This window comes from Dipodomys ordii, unplaced genomic scaffold (genome assembly GCF_000151885.1).
Source record: "Dipodomys ordii isolate 6190 unplaced genomic scaffold, Dord_2.0 Scaffold53, whole genome shotgun sequence".
Lineage (NCBI taxonomy): Eukaryota > Metazoa > Chordata > Mammalia > Rodentia > Heteromyidae > Dipodomys > Dipodomys ordii.
In genome coordinates, this window is record NW_012267269.1 from 547760 (window position 1) to 571336 (window position 23577).

At 36.7% G+C, this 23577-nt stretch overlaps 1 pseudogene; it reads right to left on the bottom strand.

Annotated features, from left to right (window-relative positions):
- Positions 1 to 16975: 16975 nt before the first annotated feature.
- Positions 16976 to 17687, bottom strand: LOC105989012 (annotated as a pseudogene).
- Between the last annotated feature and the right edge of the window lie 5890 nt (positions 17688 to 23577).

Here is a 23577-nt window from a genome sequence, read left to right on the forward strand (position 1 = left end):
AAAGACATAGGCACGCGTAGTTCTTAGGGCTTTCTGCTATTTATTGTGAAATGAAGCCACTGGAGGGAAATCACTAAAAGAATAGACAGAAGGTCATGTTCCTTGGGGATCACTATCAAAGTATCCTATTTAAAATTTCCAGTCTTACTGAGCTCTGATGGCTCAGGCTTGTAATACTAGCTACTCAGGAGGCTGAGTTCTAAGGATCAAAAATTGGAATCAGACTGGGCAGAAGACTCTGTGAGATTCATCACTAATTAACCAGCAAAAAAGCTCAAAGTAGAGCCATGGTTCAAGTGGTAAAGGGACTACCTTGAGTGAAAAAGCAAAGTCAAAGTGAAAAGGCCCTAATTTCAAGTCCAGTACTGGTACATGCTCACAAGCACACACACACACTCACACACACACACACACACACACACACACACACATCCTTATCAATTCTATAGACACTTTATACCATTAAACTTTCCTAAGAAATATAACGCTCCTCCCAAAAGTCCAATAATATGGGTTTAATTATGATTCTAAAGTTCATACACTGAATTCTCAATTCTCAATACCTAAGAATATGATCTTATCAATAAACTAAAATGAGGTTGTAGCAGATGGTCCCTAATCCAGTGTGATTGATATCCTTATTCAAAGGGAAAATTGAGACCAGAGAATGTCATTAGGGAAAATGTCATATGAAGATGAAGGCTGAGGTGGGGTAAGACAGCAGAAGTCAAGGCTCAACAAAAGTCACTAGGCACTCAGCCAAAGCTAAAGGACCTAGAACAGATTCCCCTCTCAGCCTTCAGAAGGGGCCCAAACTTCCCAACATCTTGACCTCAGGCTCCACTTCCAGCTGTATCCGAGAGAAGGAAGTTCTTTTGTTTAAGGTATTCAGATTGTAATATTATTGGGGAAACCTTAGAAAGCTAATTCACACAGCAACTATTTTTGTGCACGAGTCCCCCTGAAATTAAAATTCATAAGATAGTACACCCTCTTCCCTAGATTTCCAAGCACTCAAACAGAGATATGACTTAAAAGTTAAAAATATATGTTACATATGAAAACATCCTTACTTTATTTGCAAGTCAGTAAACTTTCTGAAAGGTAAGCTACAAACTCTTTACCACAAATTCTTCAATGTCTTTCTGAAGAAAGGGGAAACTGCAATGTTGAAGAGGAGAAACTCTGTGAATGAAGCTGTGATGTACATAAATACTGGGGTTTGAGATCAGAAGAGAACAGGCAGAGGAAAACAAGTGGTGGTGTGGCTGTATGAGAATGAAATGATGAGTATCCATTGTCCTCTTACCAGCTATAGTGATGAGAACCATCGTTGGTGTCACTAACTTCCTACCATTTTTCTCAGGCAGACACCAACCAGACTTATTGGGAAGTTATTCCAAGGCATAGTGAAATTTAAGTCATACACTTCATCAAGAGGACAGTCCACATCCAAGAAGTACAAATTCATCATAAGACAGCTATAATTCATTTTGAAGTTTTAGCAAGGATTTATTTTAGTGTAACAGGATTAAGGTTGGGAGAAACAGAAAAAGAGAAACATTTCCTGTTATAACTCTTACTTGATGTTGCTCTTGCCACGTCCGTCGTCTGGCAGAAACAGTCAGTCTCGGTTTAGGAGCTCTAGGTCTTCAACTCTGAAAGTTGCAGAGACAGAAAGAAGAAATATCCAAATAGATCTATGGAAAAAATAAAGGCCAAACTGAAGACCACTCTCAGTTTTGGGTTCTAGATAGTCCACCTTCTAGAATGTAATAATCGTAGAATTGTGTGTATTCTGTAAGTATATATCCTGTTCTGGGTGGAATCCTCTCTTGCCATATCCTCTTCAAGAGGGCACCTAAGCTTTCTTTGAAAATATTCGTTCCTTTGGTCCCTTGGGCCAACAGTTTTCAGTGGATCAATAAAAAGTTATATAATTAGTGGATTCCTGGTGGTATACTCTGGTGGCCCATCCTGTGCTCTCAAGGGAATCCATTGGTCCAATGTGATAGTAGGTGTGGTCCTGTGTTGGTGAATCAAATGTCCCTAATCTAATGATGTATACTGGGACCCTAGGAATGAACACAGCATCCTTATAGTTACAATATGTTGAATTTAGTCAAGATATATTATAGTCAACTTGGCAGAAATAGCCAAGTGGCCTCCTTAGGAATGTTGTCACATTGGGAGCTCAGAGTTGATTTGTCACTGGCAGATTAGAAATTCAGCAACAGTAGTGGTTAAATTAGTTTTGGTGATGGGAACCTTGATTTTTTTCCCTGTTGCCATAGGTACTCTGGTCAGGAGTTAATTGAACAAATATTAGGATCTGGTAACTGACACTGAATCTTAGATGTACCACTTCCATCTCATAAGAGATTACTGTTGGGTTTGTCTCATCTTTTGATTTAGTGTAACTGACAGAATGCAAACCATGAGAGGAAGCTCTAGTCACAAGGTCTGTTTATGTGCTATCATCATTTTACCAGGGCAATAACATGCCAAAGACTAGGGCATAATTTTCTGGTACAAATGGCATAAGTTTGTTCCAGAAACATATGACTCTACACTGTGGTTCTCTTACTGTGGCTCACCATAAACTTTGCATAGCATCTTTTCCTGACACAATGATGTCTTTAATAACATTATATATTCTGTATAATTCTCCCTGGGTCTGCCAGGTCCTATGGTCAAAGCATCAGGGCCACTTGCATTTTGACGTGGCCTGCTGCAAAGCTCACTTGCTAGGGTTTCACTCAAAGCTGGCCATCTCCCAAGCCAGTGGACTAATCAGTTGCAACCATTTCCCCAGTTTCAAAGATAGGAATGCATGCTTCCTAAATGCAAATAGGTCTAAGGCATTATATTTCCCTCTTTATTGTAAGAGGTACCAAGAGGCATCAATTCGTCCTTCACTTCCGAGGCAAGTACAGCTGATGTTTAAAACTTTACTGATCCTGTCTAGCCTCTGAATATTTAGAGGACTGGTTACCTGATCCTAGAGAATTTCCTAAGATGGCTAACATTTGCTACTTCCTGGTCATGTAGTTTGATTAATAAACCTATGTCTTTGATATAGTGGGTCCATATGATGTTTGCAGAATACCCACACAGTACCTGCTCCTTTAGACTATATTAAAAGTTAACCTAGTCCACAGGCAAGATGGTATATGAATACTTTTGTCTGTTTCAAGGGAAGATAAACTGTTTTTTTAAATACAATTAAAATGAATGTGTTTATGGCTCAATGAATATATACCACATTCCTAAAGCTGTGTTATTATAAATATAAATGGACATCTCATTCGACAAAGCAGATACAATTGGAGTACCAATGTGTTTTAGTGTTAACTGGCCCATTATCATTCTCCAGTGTTCTAGTGGCAAAACTGATGAATGACATGGCAATAGGATGGCAAGTGTCACTGCTATGTGCTGTACCTGACCTGTAGCACTAATCTCTGCCAGTCCAGCATACAACCTTATCTCCATTCGATGGAAGAATGGAGAGATATTTTCAGAAACTTCCGTTTGGCTTTTGCCACTATGATGGTTCCAATCAGTAAGTAAAGAAATCAGTGTGAGGCATCCTCCAAACTGATGTGTGTCTAATTATGCATTCTTAGCCCAAGAAAATGGTCCCCATATGAATCCACAAAAGCAGTAATACACTGGAACCAGAGCTTGCTTGGTTCAGCATCGGTCTATTACTTGGTTACCAAATGCTCATTTTCACAAGAGGGTCATTGTAAGACTTGTGTTCTCAGTGTCAAATCAGATTCTGCATCTGGAATGATGAAATGCCTGGATATTCTTCTGCCCTTTCTAACCACATGTATAGATAAAATATTTAGGGAGAAACAAGAATTCTAATACACCAGGGAGCTGTAGGTTCCCTCACTCCTACTCCCCAGGCACTTAGCATCTCCTTCACCATACACAGCCCTTCTGTAGCCTCCTGATGTTTGGATGATATAGTTTGAACAATCTTTGGCAACTTTCCATCCATCTTTCCCCGGGGTTCTATTAAACATCTCTACAGTTTTATGTAATGTGGGGACCCTATGCTGCCACCTTGACCAAGTTGTTACTGTCATTGCACCTGTTTTATACACCACTTGGCCTCCATCATCTTCAGATTCTATTACCTACCCTGCTGTCAGGAAGCCTAGCTCTAGATCAGCATCTTTACAGTCATCCAAGCCCTTAGAATACATATGAGAGTCCTCATTTTCAGTAGGGATGTCTTATGGAAGAGTAAGATGCAGTATTTGAAGACCTTATGTACTGCATTGACTCAACACATCCACTCTCTATCAGCCTCTTATATCTCTTCTTGGCCTGACCTAAAGCAGTTCTAGTAGCTTTATTTCATTCTGTGTAATCCTTTGCTTTACCTAAATATACAGCAGGATCCTTGTAAAAACACTATCACACACAATTACTCCAGTATTAATAAGCTCTCCATTGTACAAATTTAAGTCCTTAGGTTTTGATCAGTACCCTTTTGACTTAGTCACTTCCTCAACCACCTGTTGACTCAATCCCACACTTATACTGTGACCTCATTTATTTCTGCCATTAGGCATTATTAGCACTGTTATGGTTGAGTATTGTTGTGAGATAAAGTAACTTTTGATGCGGTGCCAGTGGAAAAATAAGGGTAAATACTGAGGGAACCATATATTATTTTGCAAGACTGAGACCTCTATATCAACTTTAAAACAAAGGAAGAAAGATAAATAATTACAGAGAAGAATGTGCCACTTTGGAGGAAATCCAGGATAATATAGAAATTTAGGGTTTTCCAGTTCACTAATGCAGATTCTTCTCTTAAATCTTAGAATCCCCTTCTTTGTTAGCCAGGGCTTTGACCTTGAGTAGCAGACATACTGGGGTTGAGAATCTAACCTGGATCTCTGGATCTCCAGCTCTCTTTAGATGCTATCAAGAAGACATTTCACTTTCAAGTTTAACATCAAATTAATGGTTAATTGATCTTCAGTTTAATTGTTCTCTAATACATCAAGATCTCTCAGAAAGAGTTGTCTGAGTTCTTCTTTTTCACAAAAATCCACAAATCCTATCAGTTTAGAACTTACCTTTATCACCTCAGCAACCTTAATTGACTCCTGGAAGCAGTATTTACAAATACCATCACACTGAAGTTATAGTTTCAACACACAAATTTGTGAAGGGAGAGGACACAACTCATTCCTCATCACTTTTCTACTACCAATGACAAGATTCTGCTCCAAAACTCCATTTTATCAAGTGCTTCTTTTTCTCCAAGAAGCCCAACACTGAGATGTGAGCTTAGACCCAGATGCTGTTGATATCTCTACCTGTCGGAAGTTATGGAAGCAAGACTACACTTACGATGCAGCGTCAATGAAGTGATCAGTTGTTCCCACAGAGAGCATGGAAGCTGGGAAGTCCGATTTAAACAAGGAGACTCAACTTGGTTTTTCTGCCCCAGGACCAGCTTTGCAACAGAGCTGTCAGCCTTGGCAGCCATCAGACTCAGAAACTGGATTAATGTGCACACTAGTTCTAGAAGAAGATCTGGGTAGCAACCTGTAGTATCCATTCTAGACAAATGAAAGCCACTGGCCAAAGATTATGTGATTGGGGAAGATTTTATTAGCTAGGAAAATAGGACAGGAAGGAGGGAGGTAATTTTATTTAACTACTGTATTGCAGACTGATTTTTGAAAACAATTTTGCTTGGTATGTTTTATCAAGATATAAATGGATTCTGCCAAATATATGTAAGACACATAGCAAAGCATATTAATCTTACATACCTGAAGATAGGATAGAGGTGTTCTTAAAACTAATTTAAGAACATCTGTTGTTATCCATTAACTAATAACAGAAATTGAAAATATTTGGACCAATTTATTACTTAGTCTTTTGATTTAAAGAAAATAGAAACTTAAATTGTACTGCTCCTAAACTGATTCCATTTTCTTGGTAAATAAATGACTTTGGCAAATAAATGACCTTGAAAATTAAAAAATAAATCAAATGTTTAAAGTTTTTATTATATATGAATTTATTTAAATGCTCTGAATTAGCAAACATTCCTAATCTATATAATTTAAAAGAGTGAAACTTTACAGAGGTATAAACTAGGGCTGTAGAAGAGGATTTTATTTTGATAACTTTAAAAATACCTTCAAATAGAACTTCAGAAACTCTTCTCAGAAGAAACAAAGTATTTCCCCTAATTAGGTATCACTACCTGAAAGAACCTTAATTAATTCACCAACTGTGTTCTCTGAGATTATAAATCTTGGCTCAAATTTGTTGTACCTTTTTAGATGATTTTAGGCTCCGATTTTTCCGAAGCCGTTATAGATTTTTTAGTAACATTAAACAACTATCAATGGCAGAGGCTTTAGCAAAGCTCTTCTTACTCAGGTCTTATTGATCAATTGCTAGCCAATATGCATGATTTTGTGATTTTGATATTTTTGTGAGTGAGGTGGTTACAAAATCACAAAAGAGAAAATGTGTGATCAATCAGATTTAATTGTTCATTATAGAAATAAATGACATCCTCTCTTTAAAAAAAGAAAGTACCTTAATTAATGAACCTGTTTCTGGAAACCTAAATCTGGGTATGGCTGTATATTTAAACTGAAATAGTTATGCACCACAATTTCAGTACCTTCTATCACCTAAACCAAACCTATCTGCCTAGAAATTATACAGAAAGACAGAAAAATACATAATTACACTATAAAAGTAAATGTTTCAAATATCAATCGTTTCTCTCTTTTCTTTTGATATTTTCAGTCATTATTAAAAATAGACCAGTTCAGGAAATGTTGCTCTAAAGGATTCATCTGAAATTGCCAGAAGGTTTTGCTATGGTTGTTTCAATGGTCCACGATATGACATATGGAAAAGGCCAAGTCCCCAGCACACAACAGGTATGACCAGGAAGTGGCAAAACTTTTAAGAGGTGGAGCCTAGGGGGAGGTTTTCCTGTCATTGCAGACTTACTCTTGAAGGAGATTTTTTAAATCACAGACCGCTCATCTTCCTTGCTTTCACTTCATGGTTATTCATGAGGTAGATAACCATTCATGCTGTGCTGCCTCATAACAGACCCAAAAGTAAATTGGACAATGAACTGAACTGAAGCTTCTGAAGATGTGTGCCAACTCAGCCTTTTCTATATCTTGATTATCTTTGGTATTTGTTATAGTAATGGAAAGATAATTAATAGTTTATTGATATTTAAAATTGTATTTCCAAAGAGCTACACTAACCAATTCAGAGGAGTATTTCAACTATTCTTTCATCTGATTATAGCAAATACAGGATATTCTGTAAGTAAGGCATTTTACTTTTTGTCCAAATACAAGTAGTGTGAGTACTATATTGCCTACCATAAATAAAACTTACTGCTGACTCATATAATATCACTGGGAATTTTACCAATAGCTTTAATTGTATATATTAATCATTCCAAAATGGAGCATTGGGAGAGACTATTTTTATTCTGTCTAAGAAAAATCCTTTTTATATAATAGTAATTTAGTGATACCATATTAAAAATAAGATATATACAATATTAACAAAAGTTATGCCTGTGATTCAAGCCCTAGTGCCAACATTCATCATAATTATTTAATAACAACTAATTTATTCTGAGTTTCTTACATAATTTCTTTTAAAAGATTTTTCCATTTGTCACCCATAATCTCATGGCGTGCTAATAAAGTGAGGAGGATAATCATTCTTTTGGTTAATAGATGGAAGTCCACACTCTATAAGATAAAGTTAAGGCACTTGGTATGAGAGAGAAAGCTCAAGATTAGTGGTCTTTTCAATGCATAGCATCTCATCATGGTTCTCTGTGGTTTAATCACATATTATTCACAAAATGGATCAAGTATCATTCTTCAGATTCACATTTCACTTATGCCACATAGAAATGGAAACCCTGGCAGTTACTGACATTTCCTTCTTATTTGATTAGCAAATTCCTTCTCATTTTTACCTCATTGTTCAGTCTTCTTACAAAATTAGTTCGACCTTCCCAATGTAAGTATTTTGACAGTTAATTTTAGATGTGAATTTAACTTCCATAAGAACTATCATATTAATTAGTAAAGCATTTTTAGAGATGTCTGTGAGAGTGATACTGGGAGAGATTTGCATTTGAATCAGCAAACTAGGTAAACAAACAAACAACATAATATCCTTCACTCAATGTGGATGAGTACTGTCCCATTTATCTAAGGGCCTGGATAAGCCAGAAAAACAGAAGGAAGCCCAATTCCTCTATTGTTACCTCTCGAGTAGGTACTTCAACTGCTTTTACCTTATGATATCAGAGCTGCAAATCTTCTGATTTGTGGACAATGAGACTTGCATCAGTGACCTGCCCACCAACTTCCCATGTTCCCATACTTAGAAGTTTTCCAGCTTATAGACAGCTTATAGTGTTGGGATTTCTTAGCCTTTAAAACAGCATGAGCCAATTTCCTTAATAAACCTTTATCTAGAACGACAATATAAATGTCCTACTGGCTCTGTCATTCTGGAAAAGCCTGATTAATATAAATAGGGTCACTATGTAATTTTTCATCTAAATTGGGACACGTTGCAAAGTGAAAGAAATCAGTGCTACACTACAGTCTTAATAGATGTGGGTAATAAACTAGGAACTTCTCTAGGCTACTGCAATGGGCCATCCCTTACCTGTAAGAAGAGTTGATTATTCCCTTTTCTTTGAACCTCTTCCCTTAATTTATGCTAATCATTATCCCAGTACTTATGGTCTTACTTTGAAATTATATGTATATCTTAATATATTTGGATCTAAAGCATTAGGCACCATGCCTTATTCATCTTTGCAACTATAGCAATAACCATTACAAATCTTATCAAGTCAAAAATGCATGATACATTATTAAAGCTCTATATCTGAATTAAACAAAGGAACAAAGACATTCCACTAGTCTGGCAAAAATATACATTTGGTTAACATTTGGAGCCCTACTAACCCAACCTGAAGGTAAAGAAGTTCCATGTGCTCAGCTCAGGATAGTCCTTAGTATCAGACTGAGGAGACAATGTAAGCAACCAGAATCAGAAAGGTGTGGACATATTTGACAAACAACATAAAGAGCTGGGAGTGACCAGAAAGCACAAATAAAATAGGAGCCAGATGCGGATGACATAAGAGGTAAGGAAATCCCTGTATGAAAGCAAAGTTAGGCAAAAGAGGGTCAAAAACCAGAAAGAGGAGTCAAAACAGCCAACACCTGGTGCTTATGGCAAAAAAAAAAATGAAATGTTGGTTGATTAACCTTGGCTAGGTTTGCAGATAGATGGTACATAAAAGGATGAACCAATGCAACAGTGATCTTCACAAGTCACTATGTTGGAAATTAACTTTACAACTTGGGGGTAGAGGGGAGTCTGTGGCAGGGAAGGAAAGTGGATGAAAAACAAGGGAGGGGTAACAATGTTCAATAAGAAATGTACTTATTACCTTACTTATGTAACTGTAATGCCTCTGTACATCACCTTTATGATAAAGCAAAATAAAATAAAAATACTAGGTCAGTGATAAGAGCACCTTGTTACCATCAATTGTGTAATATGCATATATATATTCATATTCAGATATGAAAACATGTATGCTTCATCTATGTGTTAACTACATATATTTAAAATTCATACTTTATTTCCAGACCATGTAGGATAAAAATGTATTTAAACGTTTGGTATACACAAGTTACAAGTAAGTGCTTTTGTCATCTTGGCACTGCTGTAACAAAATACTAGAGATAAACACTGGTTTCAGAGGTTTTAGTCCATTATTAGTTGGATCCATGGCAGAACCTCGTGGTAGACAACGGGGAACTGCTCATCTCATGGCTGTGAAAACCCAAAGAAAAGGCTGTGGTCCCGAAATCCCCTTCAGCAGGGCATACCCCTGATAGCCAATATGCTTCTGCTAGGCCCCTCCTCCTAAAGTGTGCACCATCTCATGATGGCATAATTAAGCAGGGAACTAGCCTCTCCCATTTAAGCATTTAAGGAGGACATTTGATATCCAAACCACCATAAGTTACAAGTTATTTTATTCTATTCAATTTCTTCTAAAGAAGTAAGATTTTCTTATATGTGTTATATAAACGTCAGCTTAGTTCCAGAAACTAGCTAAGCCAAAGTCATTGCACTTTTTTCCTGATGAAATAAAAATTCTTTAATAAGAGGAAGAATATTACGTTGATTATTCAAAGTTTTATTGATCAACTTAAATATTCTCAGAGACCTTCCCAAGCTCCACTTAAATTATCCTGGCTGGACACTGAACACACCCCATATAAAAATATATTCCAGGGTAACACATTTTATTTCAAATTAGATACATTTTAACCCCATTTCTTCATCAGTCTGCATGGAAGGAGAAAGTCTGAAAAGAGCCAGTGTGATCATGAATTTGATAATACTGACTCAACTTATTTCCATTGTGTCATTTCCATTTAATAAGGGTTTTTCTCTTTTTCTTTCAGTGATTAGTAACTTTTCCTTTGAGTGTTTCATCTCTTTGAAGCTTGATCTGGCAATTTTTTCTCCACCACTGTTGTTTTCTTTTCTTTTCTTTTCCTTTTTTTTTTTATCATTGAAGCCATCATCTGCTAGAATGTGAAGGTCCTTTAATGGGACTTGAAGTGCTAACAGTTCTGACTCAGACAAGTTTGAAGTTAGATTTGGCCGGAAATCATCTGCTTTCAGGCTAGATTCAACTACCTCTCCTGTGAGCCAGCATCCTCCCAGGATTCTGTTCTATACCTCCCTGATATAACTGCCTTTCCAGACAATGTCCATCTTCTATCAGAATCTGCGTTAGACTCTCTCTCATCTCTATCTCAGGCAATTGTGTTCTATAAATCAGTACTGTAGACCAATCCACGTTAGAATGTTGCCAACTTACTTCTGAGTTGAAAAGCTTTCTAACCAAGAAACAAAATATATCTATGATACAATTTCTGGTTAGAAAACAATATATTTGGCAATATAGCAATTCTATTACCCCTCAAAGCATGTCACATAGGTTATTTTCTATTTCACCTGTCTATGTCATGGGCCAGGAATGACCATAATAGTTGGCTTAAATTTTCATAAGACTTGTTGCTTTATTATTCTTTTAAAAAATCTGCAATCTATTAATATGGTACAGTTAAATAGGCATGATTGTAACTCTTTAAGAACATTTGAAAGTCAAAGATAGGTAGTAACCACCAAGAAAAGCCCTTAAAGAATTACAGAGGAAAGTTTCTGGGCCTAGACGATACATTGCTTTCACCATGATCCAGTTTGGTCTATAAAGATTTTTCTTTGTCAGATGCCTCAGGCATCTTGTAAATGACATTATATAGGAGGCATTTTGAAGAGGGCAAGCTGCAGTACACATTAGCAAAATGTATTTCTGCACTTCTGTGAATCTGTGAATTAGCAGAGTGCACTAATGACAGTCACAGCAACACAACTACAGTTAATGAAGAAACTCTAATTGAGGTAGAAGAGTCTCTGTACTTTAGGAAATTGCAACCACAAATACTATGGACTTTCTGAAATTAATACCATAAAATAATCACACTATATGGATGAACATGGAACAAAGGGATTTAAAAAAGTATCAGATCATAAACACTGCTAGACCAGCAGGAGAAAATAAAGTTAGTATTTAAACAGATTATAATTTCTTAGAGAATAGGAAGATATGGGTACAGGCATGTATACTTGTTGTATTTGTGCCTGTGTTAAATCAAAATCTATGATAAAATTTGCTTCTATGCATGTGTTTCCATGGTTCTTTTGCTCTTTTATTATTAATGTGTTAAGTAAAAGGTGTAACAAATAAAGAAGATTTTAAACTGAAATTCAATTCTACTCAATTGTATTGCAGCCTCTCTGCTCAAAACATTTAAGTAGTTTCCAGAGGCACTTAAAACTCAGCCTCACTCAGTAACCTACAATCTTCAGAATCTGACTCCTGAATCTTCCAGCCTCAAGTCTGTCACTGTTTGGTTTGATCACAACATTCCAACCACCTTTGTCTTCTACAATATCCCTAAACACTCAACTTCTATAACATGACTAAACACTCAACTAAAATCTTGTTCTTGTTTTCCAGCATTATTGTGTGTCCACACTGGTGATTGAGGAATTTCTTCCCTGCTGATAGGGTAGATGACTCCTTTCATGGCTTCATGTCTCAATTTTATTACAGTCCCCTTTGGGAGACCATCCCATTTCTCCATATTTAAGTGGCTTTCATCTTTTTTTCCCTTCTACTCACTCACTCCACAACTATTTCCTCTCAGAAGCCTATTTATTTCATTTTCTTCTATTTACCATTATTTAACAATCTCATTGTCTGTCTCTCTTACTCTGTTAAAAGCTGTATACGGGTAGGGCCATGACTGTATTGGTCACAACTTGATATCTCTCATTAGCTTCTTGTCCTCTCTGCCCAGGGTTCCACAGAGATACGCTCACTGCAGCCTTTAAGTGAAGCCAGACTCAGTAGATTCTTGCAAGGTAGAGATCAGTGGATCTTCTGCCTAGCAAGTACAAGGTCCTGAGATCAATCAACCTTTTTCCACCCCTGAAAAAAAAAACACTCTTACAGACTAATTCTTTTTTTTTCATATCAGTAAATATTATTTTATGTGATCAGAGGCACAGAGGCATTGTGCCTTTGTGTTCCTTCTCTAAGAGTTTCCTCCTTTGGTCTCTGCGTGTGTGACTGTTTAGAGTCCTGTCTAACTTATCATGTTCTGGTGTACTTTAAATCTAGCTTTTCTGCATATGAGAGAAAACTCTTGAGCTTGGCTTAACTCACTTAAAATAATTTATTCTAGGTCCACCCATTTTCCTGCAAATGACATAATATTTTTTCTAAAAAATTTATATATATATATATATATATATATATAGGAGGCATGGTGTATAAGTACCACATGTTTGTGTATATAAGTAAGTACAACATTTTTTTATCTACTCATCTATTGTAGGGCTTCTGACCTGTTTCCATAACTTGGCTATTGTGAACACTGCAGCAATGAGCATGGATGTACAAGTGTCTTTATGGTATCCTGACTTACCATGTTCTGGGTAGATGACCAGGAGTGGTCTGGCTGAGTTGTAGGGAAGATGTATGTTTAGCTTTTTGAGGAACCTCCAGATTGCTGTCCAGAATGGTTATATCAGTTTACATTCCCAACAGCTATATAATAGGGTTCTTTTATCCCCACATCCTCACCAGCATTTGTTGTGGTCCAAATTCATGATGAATCTAATCTAATTAATTTTTTATTAGATCTATCTAATTAATCTAATTCATGGTCAATCTAACTGTGGTGAGATAGGATCTCAAAATTTTATTTGCATTTCTTCTGTGGCCAGAGATGTTGAGAATTCCCTCATTTTGGCAAAAGGATCATTTTTTTCTTTTTCTTTTTGTTTGTGCTGGTCCTGAGGCTTGAACTCAGGGCCTGTGTGCTATCCCTGAGTTTTTGTGCTCCAGACTAGCCTTCTAACACTTGAGCTACAGCTTCCATTAAAGGAAAATTCTTAATTAGGAGGTTCAAATTCAGGACAGTAAGATTGAGAATAAAACAAAGAAAACTGAGGAAGCAAAAGACAAATACAAGATCATAGCCGAGACTCTTAACTGCCAATTACAATACAGCTTCTCAAGGAGCAGTGTCTTGGCCATAAAAGATGTGTCCAGATCATTGGGCCTTGGAATCACCCCTTGAAGGAAGGAAATGAGAAGAACTTACATTCCCTTTGCTCTTGTGGATATGGTTGGCATATGTTTTGTCCCCCTGCAAAAATTCACATGCTGGAAGCTTGGGCTCCAGGACGTGGTGTTACAGTGGTGGAAGCTTTAATAGGATGGGCTTTGTGAAGGTGATTAAATCATTGGAATTTCACCTCATGAATGACTTGCCTTGAATATTAAGCCAAATGTTAAGATCAACATAGCCCAGAGAGATTGACAGTAACCTATATGATATGTTTTGATGAGTAACAAAAAGTGCTGTATTATAAAATATATTATTTTCTAGAAGTAAGTTGCTATAAAATGGGATCACACCTTCCTTCAGCGTGGTGTTTTCTACATGTAGCCATTTTCCTTTCTGTTTTTCTGTCATATTGCCATACAACCAAAGAGACTCTCACCAGGAGGTCAGTGCTGAGCTATTGAATCTACCAATCATGACCCATGTAAATCTTTTTACTTATAAAGAAATCCACTTCAGGTACTGGGATATAACAAAAAGAAAACAGACTAAGGCATTCACTGATCCAAGTTCTGCAATAAGCAACTGTTAATGAACTTCTTGTACTTGCAACCCTGTACTTCAGGGAAACCACAGAAGACCAAGATTTTGTGCCATGTTTCTTTAATGTTGTTAAAGGATAAGAGGAAGAAGCATCTAACGAGTCTGGTTAGGTCAAGCTTAGACTCTAGTTCTAAGTGGCTTTTGCTACACAAGTATAATGGAGGGATGATCAGAGCTAAGTGGTCACCAGAGAAAAAGATAAAATTGTGTATGACCCAAAGATGACAAACTATAGCTCCAATCATGAATACCCTCCACGGTCATGTGGTCAGAGGACTGAAAGATAAATGAAACCAAGGGACAGAAAAGGTGTTGGGTTTAATTTGGTGTTCAATTTGTATTTGTCAAGTTAAAAATGAAAAGGTAGACAGCCAGATGCTTGTTGCTCATACCTATAATCCTAGCTAGTCAAGAGGCTGAGATCTGAGGATCACAGTTCAAAATCAACCCAGGCAGGAAAGCCTGTGAGATTCTTGTCACCAATAAACTACCAAAAATAAAAGCTGGGAGTAGAGCTGGAGCTCAAATGATTGATAAAGCTCAGGGACAGTGTACAGGCCCTGAGTTCAAGCTGCAGGACATACCACACACACACACACACACACACACACACAGATAGATAGATAAATTCAGTGCTGCCTGTAGGTTATCTTGGTAAATAGCTCTACATAGAAATTGTATGAGAAGAATACACTCTTGTATATTCCCATTTTAAATATGTTATATTATTACTTATAAACTTTCACTAGATTAGAGTTTGTTCGATATCTACCAATTCAGCCTTATATTTCTGGCCCCTGTGCCAATACTTTCATTCTCTCCAGGACAGCTATGCACTCCCCATCAACCACAAAGTTCATTTGCATTGTTTTAGCCATCTTCTATATTTCAACAAAGGAAGAAGCATCTAGTTATTTGTGTCTAGTGTAGACAAGATGCATGGAAAGAACAATTTCTAGGAATTGTAGGAGCTGGATTCTAACTTCTCAGCTCCAATTTCATGGAAATAGATCCAAGGACAGATTTTGCCACTGGACATCTTAGTATTGAACTAGTGAGAAAAGAGGGGGAATATGGGAATGAACAGCTTTAAGGATATTCACTAATTTGACTGATGTTTAAGATAAATAGTCAATAGCTCTAATTGTAAATTTGTGAAAAGCTGAGGTTCTGGTTGAGATATAAATTAATATACAAATGTGTTTGATATTGTATGTGGAGAATTACATATTTGAAGCTCAAGATAGAAAGACAGTTTTGTCTATGACATGTTTTATCATTTGACTTTGGGCAAAGATTTAAGTGCTGAAGCTTAGAATATATGCAATGGTTTCCAACTTCAAGATAGAAGGCCTGGCAGAGATAAGATGGAAATCAACTTTACTGAGCATCTGGTATATGCTAGGCAATGGATATATGATTATTCAAATTAAATTCATCCTTACCAAACTATTTGAAGATGCTACCATTTCTGTTTTGAGATGAGTTAGTGGAGGCTTGGTTGGGTTACACAACTCTTCCAAAGCACTCAAGTTTATCTGACTCCAAATTTTATGGTTTCCTATCATAGCTTGGTATAGTGACAAGTATCCAAAGTATTTGGCATGGAAGGTATAAGGAAAAGAGAAATACAGGTTCCATGAAGAATGAGGGATGGGACATGGCATTATATAGAGACAGAGCCTGAGGAGGAAGATTTCAGGCTCCTAACTAAGTCAGTTTGAGAATAGAGCAGGGCTTTTGCTCCCACATCTCAGGCCATGCACTCATTCCAACTTTCCCTCACTGAATCCCATTGAGCAAAACATTCCACCCTCTGTGCTTCTACTTCCTCTATACAACTTTCTGAGGTGTCTGATTTACACTACTGTATAAACTGAAAAGCAAACAAAAACTTTAAAAGCCTAGTACATCCCATTCATTCAAGGAAGATTCAGTAAGACCACCTCCTTTGTGTGTGTGTGTGTGTGTGTGTGTGTGTGTGTGTGTGTGTGTTCTTGTGCTAGCATGTGTTTTAACTTTTATTGTAAAGGCAATGCACAGAGGGGTTATAGTTATGTAAGTCAGAATAATAAGTACAGTTCCTTTTGAACAGTGTCACTCCATTCCTCATTCTCTCTTAGGTTTTCCCCTTCCAACTTCCCTTCCTCTAAAGTTATATAGTTCATTTCCAGCAGAATGTCTGGTGGGTTTCACTGCTGAATTGGTTCACCCTTTGTCCCATCATTTCTGTGCTTCTTCCCCTCCCACAAACAGATAAACTTACATACAAGACAAAGGGTACAGAAATCAAAAACAGTGACAGATGGGAATAAACACAAGAAAAAAGGAAAGAAGAAAAGAAAACCAAAAAGAACCACTAATAGTATAATTTGAAAAAAAAACCGCTTCAACTTCTTGGAGTTCATTTTGATAAGTATCATTTTATATGATCTTATGCACATAGGTATTAAGCCCTTGCAATCCTCTCCTAAGAATATCCCCCTTGTTTTCACTGTGTGAATGTTTAGATTGCTGTTTATTATCACACATGATTTATTCTTTGCCAGCATCACTGTTTATTAGCAGACTGGATTACAAAAATAGCATGGCAGACACCTCAGTTCATTCTACTAAGCCTATTGATCTGATCCTCCTTGTTGCCAGCATCTCTACCTTCTAAAAGGGCCATAGAAAGTTATTTGCTTCCTTGAAACATACAGTATAGATCTCCTGAATCAGATCCTCCATATAGATGATGCCATATTTACCAAGAGATTGAGCAATCAAAGTGTTGTCTGTTAAAGCAATTAGCTTCTTATTAATTTCTCCATAACCATGCTTGCACATTAGCTCATTTACTGACTTCAGGTTTGGACCTCATGTAATATAGATATCGTTCCATAATCCTCAGCATATTGATTGAAGCTGCATAGAGCTTAGAAAAGGTGACATTGAAGATCTAGCAAAAGTGAAGGTGCTGTAACACCTCATGGACCTTCTGACTTACACCATTGATACCTCTGATTCTGATGACAAATGCCAACTTGGATTCTGCAAGTACATAGAAGCTCACTTTTCTGTCCATTCTAGCCACTTGGATCTCAGTTCTGTGCATTTCATTATGCTCCTTGTGATAGTGCTTCACTTTTTTTTTTTATAGATGAGCTTCCTCCTTGCTTTTCACAATATCTTTTGGGCACATTTCTTTCTCACGGGCTTTATTTTCAGCTCAATGATATTCCTTTCCTTTTCCTTAAGGTTTTCTGGCACAGTATAAACCTTCTTTTTCATCTCCTCAGTATGCTCCATCATTCTAACTGGAAAAGAGAAATCAATGATTCTTTTAAGTCAAAAAAATTTCAAAAGCAAAACATTTTAATTCCTTCATATTCATTATAACTGAGAAGCTTTCTGTCAGCCCTGTGTTATTATCAGTGCTGCTTAAGTCATATGTGACCCTCTGAGTGTTTCCCTAATGTTAATTGTATAAAATGTGGGTCTCCCAAAAAGCAAATGATGTCCTCAAAGTAAATTAAATGTTATCATGCTTCATTTAAGTGAGAAAGTGAGAAATTTTCAATTTGTTGAAAAGTCTAAGGTCTTTAAGCAGAAGTTGTGCATCCATGGTACAGCACTAAACTCTAGCATACTGAGCATACATGATATTTGCTCAGTGGCAAACTCCGTGGAGCCACAGACCCAACATACCAAGGGTCTTGACAGTCTCCTTGGAAGAACAAAGTATATTCATGAAATTTTATTAGCAAAACCAGAGAGAGTACAATGACCATGACCCTCCATGTGTTTGTATGTAAGAGTGCATAGTAGTCAGCCAAAAAGGTGAAGGGGGAAAGTAAGAGCAGGTATATGTAGAGTGAAGATACAGAGAAAGAGCGTGTAGGGGAATGGAAAGACTTGGACAGACTGGATCTAGAAAAATGGCTGTCTTCCCTCAGGACCACTAGAGGGATTTTCATATCCTCTTTTTTTTTCATTGTGAAAATACCTTACAGAGTGGTTACAATTACATGGGCAAGATAATGAGTACATTTCTTATCAAGCATTGTAGCCTCCTCCTTTGTTTTTCCCCTTCCCATCCCTTCTAATCCCTTCCTATCTCCCCTCCACTCCTCCTCCCCCCTACAAAGTTATAAATTCGTTTTTCTACATAACGACTTGTACGTTCTCATTGTTGCAATGGGTCCACCTATATCCCTATTTAAACAATTTGTTTTTGCCCTTCCCCTCCACAAATTATACCAACATCAAATACAATGAGAGCAGGGGTAATACCATGGGGGAGGGACATACAAAGAAACAAAGAAATGATCTTATAAATAGGTTAGAAACCATTGCATGAAAGAAAAACACTTGAATATTTATCTTGGGGTTCATTTCACCTAGCATCAACTTATCTGACCTTTTCTGCTTGTCTCAGACATATACTAGTTATTGCAAATAAGGGAAACCATGGGACCTATGTTTCTTTGGGCCTGGATTACTTCACTTAATATAATTTTTTACAAGTCTTTCCATTTCTTAACAAATGGGGCAATTTCATTCTTTCTGCTGGGAGGCATAGAATTCCATTGTGTGCATATATGCCACATTTTCTTGATCCATTCATCTACTGAGGGGCATGTGGGTTGGTTCCATAGCTTAGCAATCCTCTTAGCAGAAACCAAATGTTTGATTTTTAAGGTTTCCCTGCAAAGTCCTCCCCAAACACATATACAAACTTATCAAGGTAAAATGCAGTTTTCTCCTCAAATCCATACAGTGTTCACTTGACTTATACTTTCATTCTTTGGAATAAAAGCAAAATGGAATTTTTTCTTCTCACTCTTACAATTTTCTCCCATTACTTAATAAAATGTCACTGGATTTCTATCCCATAATACTTTTTATTTGAAGGAAAGAAAGACAAATACTAAAAATAGAATATTTAAAACATTTGGATTTTCTTTGAAGTCATGGAAACATGTATTTTGGATTCTATTTCTCTGATCTATTTAGTTGATACAAATGAATCTAAAATCAAAAACTTGTGTTCAAGAGATAGCAAACATGCATAGAGACAAATAGCTTAGCACAAATGGAGAAACAGATTATAGCATTCATGGTTGAGCAGACTATCCTTAAAATTACATATAAAGTTTCTGCCTACATTACTTCTTTACTCAATCAGAATGTTTCTATGCATTATCATTTTTGGAGTTGGAAGACTTTCATACTTGGTCTTATCCCAAAGATAAAGCTTTCAGAAGTTGAACATAATGTTCTCTGCTGCTTGTAGCTAAGCATAGATAATGAAAAATATCACCTTCACAACAATTAAACATAACTTTTGTATATAACTTAAACCCAGATGAACTATAGTGCTGAAATTTACTTGTATCTTAACATCAAGGAAAGTAGATACTTTGGATAATTTGAACCTTTTGTCTTACATATAACCAAGTTATAAGTGTTGAATAAATGTTCCTGGTCTTATCAGCTTATGTATGCAAATGTCTCAACATAAACAAGTATGCCCAGTTTACAAGGAAAAATGCTGTCTAGATATAACAAGTATTAAAATTATTTTATATTTGCTTCCAAAACATTCTGGGATATCCTGCCATGATATTTTTCTTTTAGAGGTAGTCTCCTTAGAGAGAATACAAAGTCATTTGTATTCCTCCTTGTCCATGTTTTTAAATTTTTTAAATGTCACTATACATATACATATATATATATATATATGCTTCCAAAAATGTATTCCAATGTTTCATGTATTTTAAAACATATATATAAGTGGCGGCATATTGTACTTATCCTTTTGCAATCTGCTTTTTTCACTCGACATTTTGTTTTTGAGAATTATCCATGTTGATGCAGAGAGAAAGTTAAACATTATTGAAGACAGCAAAAACATCCTAACTCACTAAGAGAATCTTGAAAAGTCCACACGGCATTTTGTGGGTGGTGTGAGAAATATATCCAAGCAGCCCTAGGGTCTTCTACCTTGAGACCTCCATGGTGAGCCTGCCTTGTCATCTCCCTCCTTGGCTACCCTTTCCTGTGGTAGCCAAGGAGTGATAGAACTAGGACTCTCTCATGCCACAGTCAAGGTAGCCCAGCAACCATTCTGCCCTTAGCTTCAGTGTCTGAAAAGATGTCCTTACAATGACTCCTGGCACCAACATCTTAGTTGTTTTGGGTTCCCAACAAACCAACTGTTTGTTGGAAGAATAAGAAAAGTTCCCACATTCTTATTAGACTAACTACTACTAGACTAACTACTAACTAGTTGGGTGCTTCTTTTAAGTGTTTCACAATTTGTGTGAGTGCTCTGAGTGTCTATATACAATTGGTGTCAGGTCCATCCTCTATTTCGTCAGCATACTATTTCTTGACTTAAGTAGGAATTTAGGAATCCCAGCCTTCTATTAGATTAATGAGTGAGCCTTCTTTCCACAGAGCCACATTGTCTCTCTTAAAACCAATGTTTTCCAGCTTTGTACTCTTATCTTTTACCCTATGGTAAGGCTCCTTTCCTAAAATGGAGTCTCATTCTAATAAACTCATTATAAGTTGAAAATGTCCTAACTTGAAAATGCATTTCCTAATATACAAAACAGTATAGCTTGCTGTCAGCACAGCACAGCATAGGGTATTGGTAGTTTCCCCCTCCTGACAATGTGGCTAAGTGGTAGCTGCAGCTCATTGCCTCTGCCCACCATCAAAAAGTAATACCATGCTACCTATTGGTGACTTGAGAAAAGGTCAAAATCCGAAATTCAGTTCTACTGAACACATTTCATCATTTCAATCATGCTTTGTATCATCAAATTTTAAAAAGTGTAAGTCAAACTATTATAAATCAGGCCGATCTGTATCTTACTATCTTATTTTTGCCTTTGACTTCCATGTAATTTTATGAATGTGAATTTATGAATGCAAATAGATACATTGGTGGTAAGACAGGGAGTAGAAAGAAGTATCTTCTGACTCTATTCATTAGAAAAACTGATGTCAACTTTGGCTCAGCAATGATCCCAACTTAAGAATATACTTGAGATAAGAGGCCCATATGTTTAGCATAGGTAAATAAGGGGAAAAAAACTACGACAACATTGCACATGATTTCATCCTATATAGCACCATTTTTCTTTATGGAAGAGGCATATATGATTGAGGTGATAGATGAAAAACATTAGGAGCCAATCAATCTGTCTCCATTGTTACTGAAAAAGTTATGAAAGTAGCAAATAGATTTTTCTCAGTCCCATGATATTTACTTGATAGATTGTCATATTCTTGGATGAAAATACAATAGCAATAATGTGAGCACTTGCTCAGAGTTCATACTTAAGAGCTGTTTTAAGCCAAGCACCAGTGGCTCATGCCTATAATCCTAGCTCTTCAGAGTCTTGAGATCTAAGAGTTGAGGTTTGAAACCAGCCCAGGCATACTAATCTAAGGGTCTCATCTGCAATTAATAAGCAAAAACTCAGAAGTGAAAGTGTGGTTCACTTGATAGAGTATTACCCATGAACCAAAAAAGAAATCAAGAACAAAAACATCTGAGTGAGTACTCAAGGCCCAAAGTTCTGGACACAAGATGATTTTATTGATCATCCATATTTTTCATTCATATTCTCTATTCTTAATATGTTAAACTTTTATAGAATATAAAGAATGTGTATTATGTGCAAAGCTATAAAACTATACACTCATATAAAGTAAGTCCTATTCTATCTTGGATTGTGATCTTCTATCAATAGTCTATTAGTAGCTAGAACTTTGCGAGAACAGGAGTTATAACTTACCCATTTGTGTACAAATCAGTCATAGCAATTAAGGATCTATTATTGCGATGTTTGTTTTGAGAAATTCACATCTTAGAGACCTCAGTTTTTATGAATTTGATATATTAATATTTACTAGAAAAAGTAGAGCATTTAATTCGGTGCATGTAAGAAAACAAAATCATCACTAACTAAAAGTGTACCTTATTCAAGGCTTCAAAGGAGATTTCAAGGGTAATAAGTGCACTCTGAATGCAATCATACATTACAATGCAAGGAATTTGGTAGCAACGGCAGGAAAAAAGCTTAGAAATTAGTAGGAGACCTTAGGAAATATATTTTGAAGCTTCATGTAAGCTCTCAGTTAATTTCCTCATTATCACAACTATGTGAGCTTGCTTCTGAATCACAGAGGATGCACTGAGCCCCTCAACCTTTGTATTTGCTAATCTGTACATGTTATGTACTTAGCACAGACTTGACTCAGTGTCTCGATCAGGGCAGCACAAACCAGCATGAGACTGTGGCTGACTTTCATTTGGAATCCTAAGTGAGCCCCCTCAGCGGGATGCCTGAGCTCACATCATCTGTCCTTGTCAATCACATTGCCTTTCCCTCCAATTCTATTTCAGACGAGACCCCCCCAAGGAACCATGGGAAATCATGCCATCCTCAGAGGCTGTGGTAGTTCATTCTAATCTGAATCCCAAATTGCACTAAGCGCCTCATGTTTTAAAAATAATTTTAGGAGCGTTTGATGCTCTGGTCTCAAAAGAAGCATTTTACATTGGGATAGTTCTATATAAACAATTAGATTCCCATAAAAGGGTCTTGATTTTTTAAAAATCAGATTTAATCCAGGAAAATGTGGTCGGGGGAGGCTCAAGGATACAGAGACAATAGAGTATTTTGCCAATGTGCTGAGTTGGCATTTCTCTATGTGAGCACAGGCTGTGACAATTATCTGTCCAGCCCATTTGCTCATGACCTTTTAAGACCCTTCCTAGGGTCATGCCATATCACAGCATGCATACCAATAACTATCACTGTGATGAGTTAATAAGGGAACAAGACCAGGTAGGGCAAGTGACACTGGGTACAGAATTGTTTCTGTAATAATAATGGCACATTATTTCTTATTTTCATACACACCACCTTGTTTTCCTAAAAAACACAAAGCTAGTATATAAATTATTATACACTGTGATTTGGCAGCAACTTTGTATGTGCTCAAAATAAATATAATAATCCTCCAAACTATACATTATTATCCATTTTACAGCTGTGGTTACTGAGGCTTAGAGTGGTGAGCGACTGGGTCAGTATATAACCAGTATGTTTTGTTTTGTTTTCTTTGTCGGTCATGGGGCTTGAACTCTGGGCCTGAGCACAGTCTCTCAGCTCTT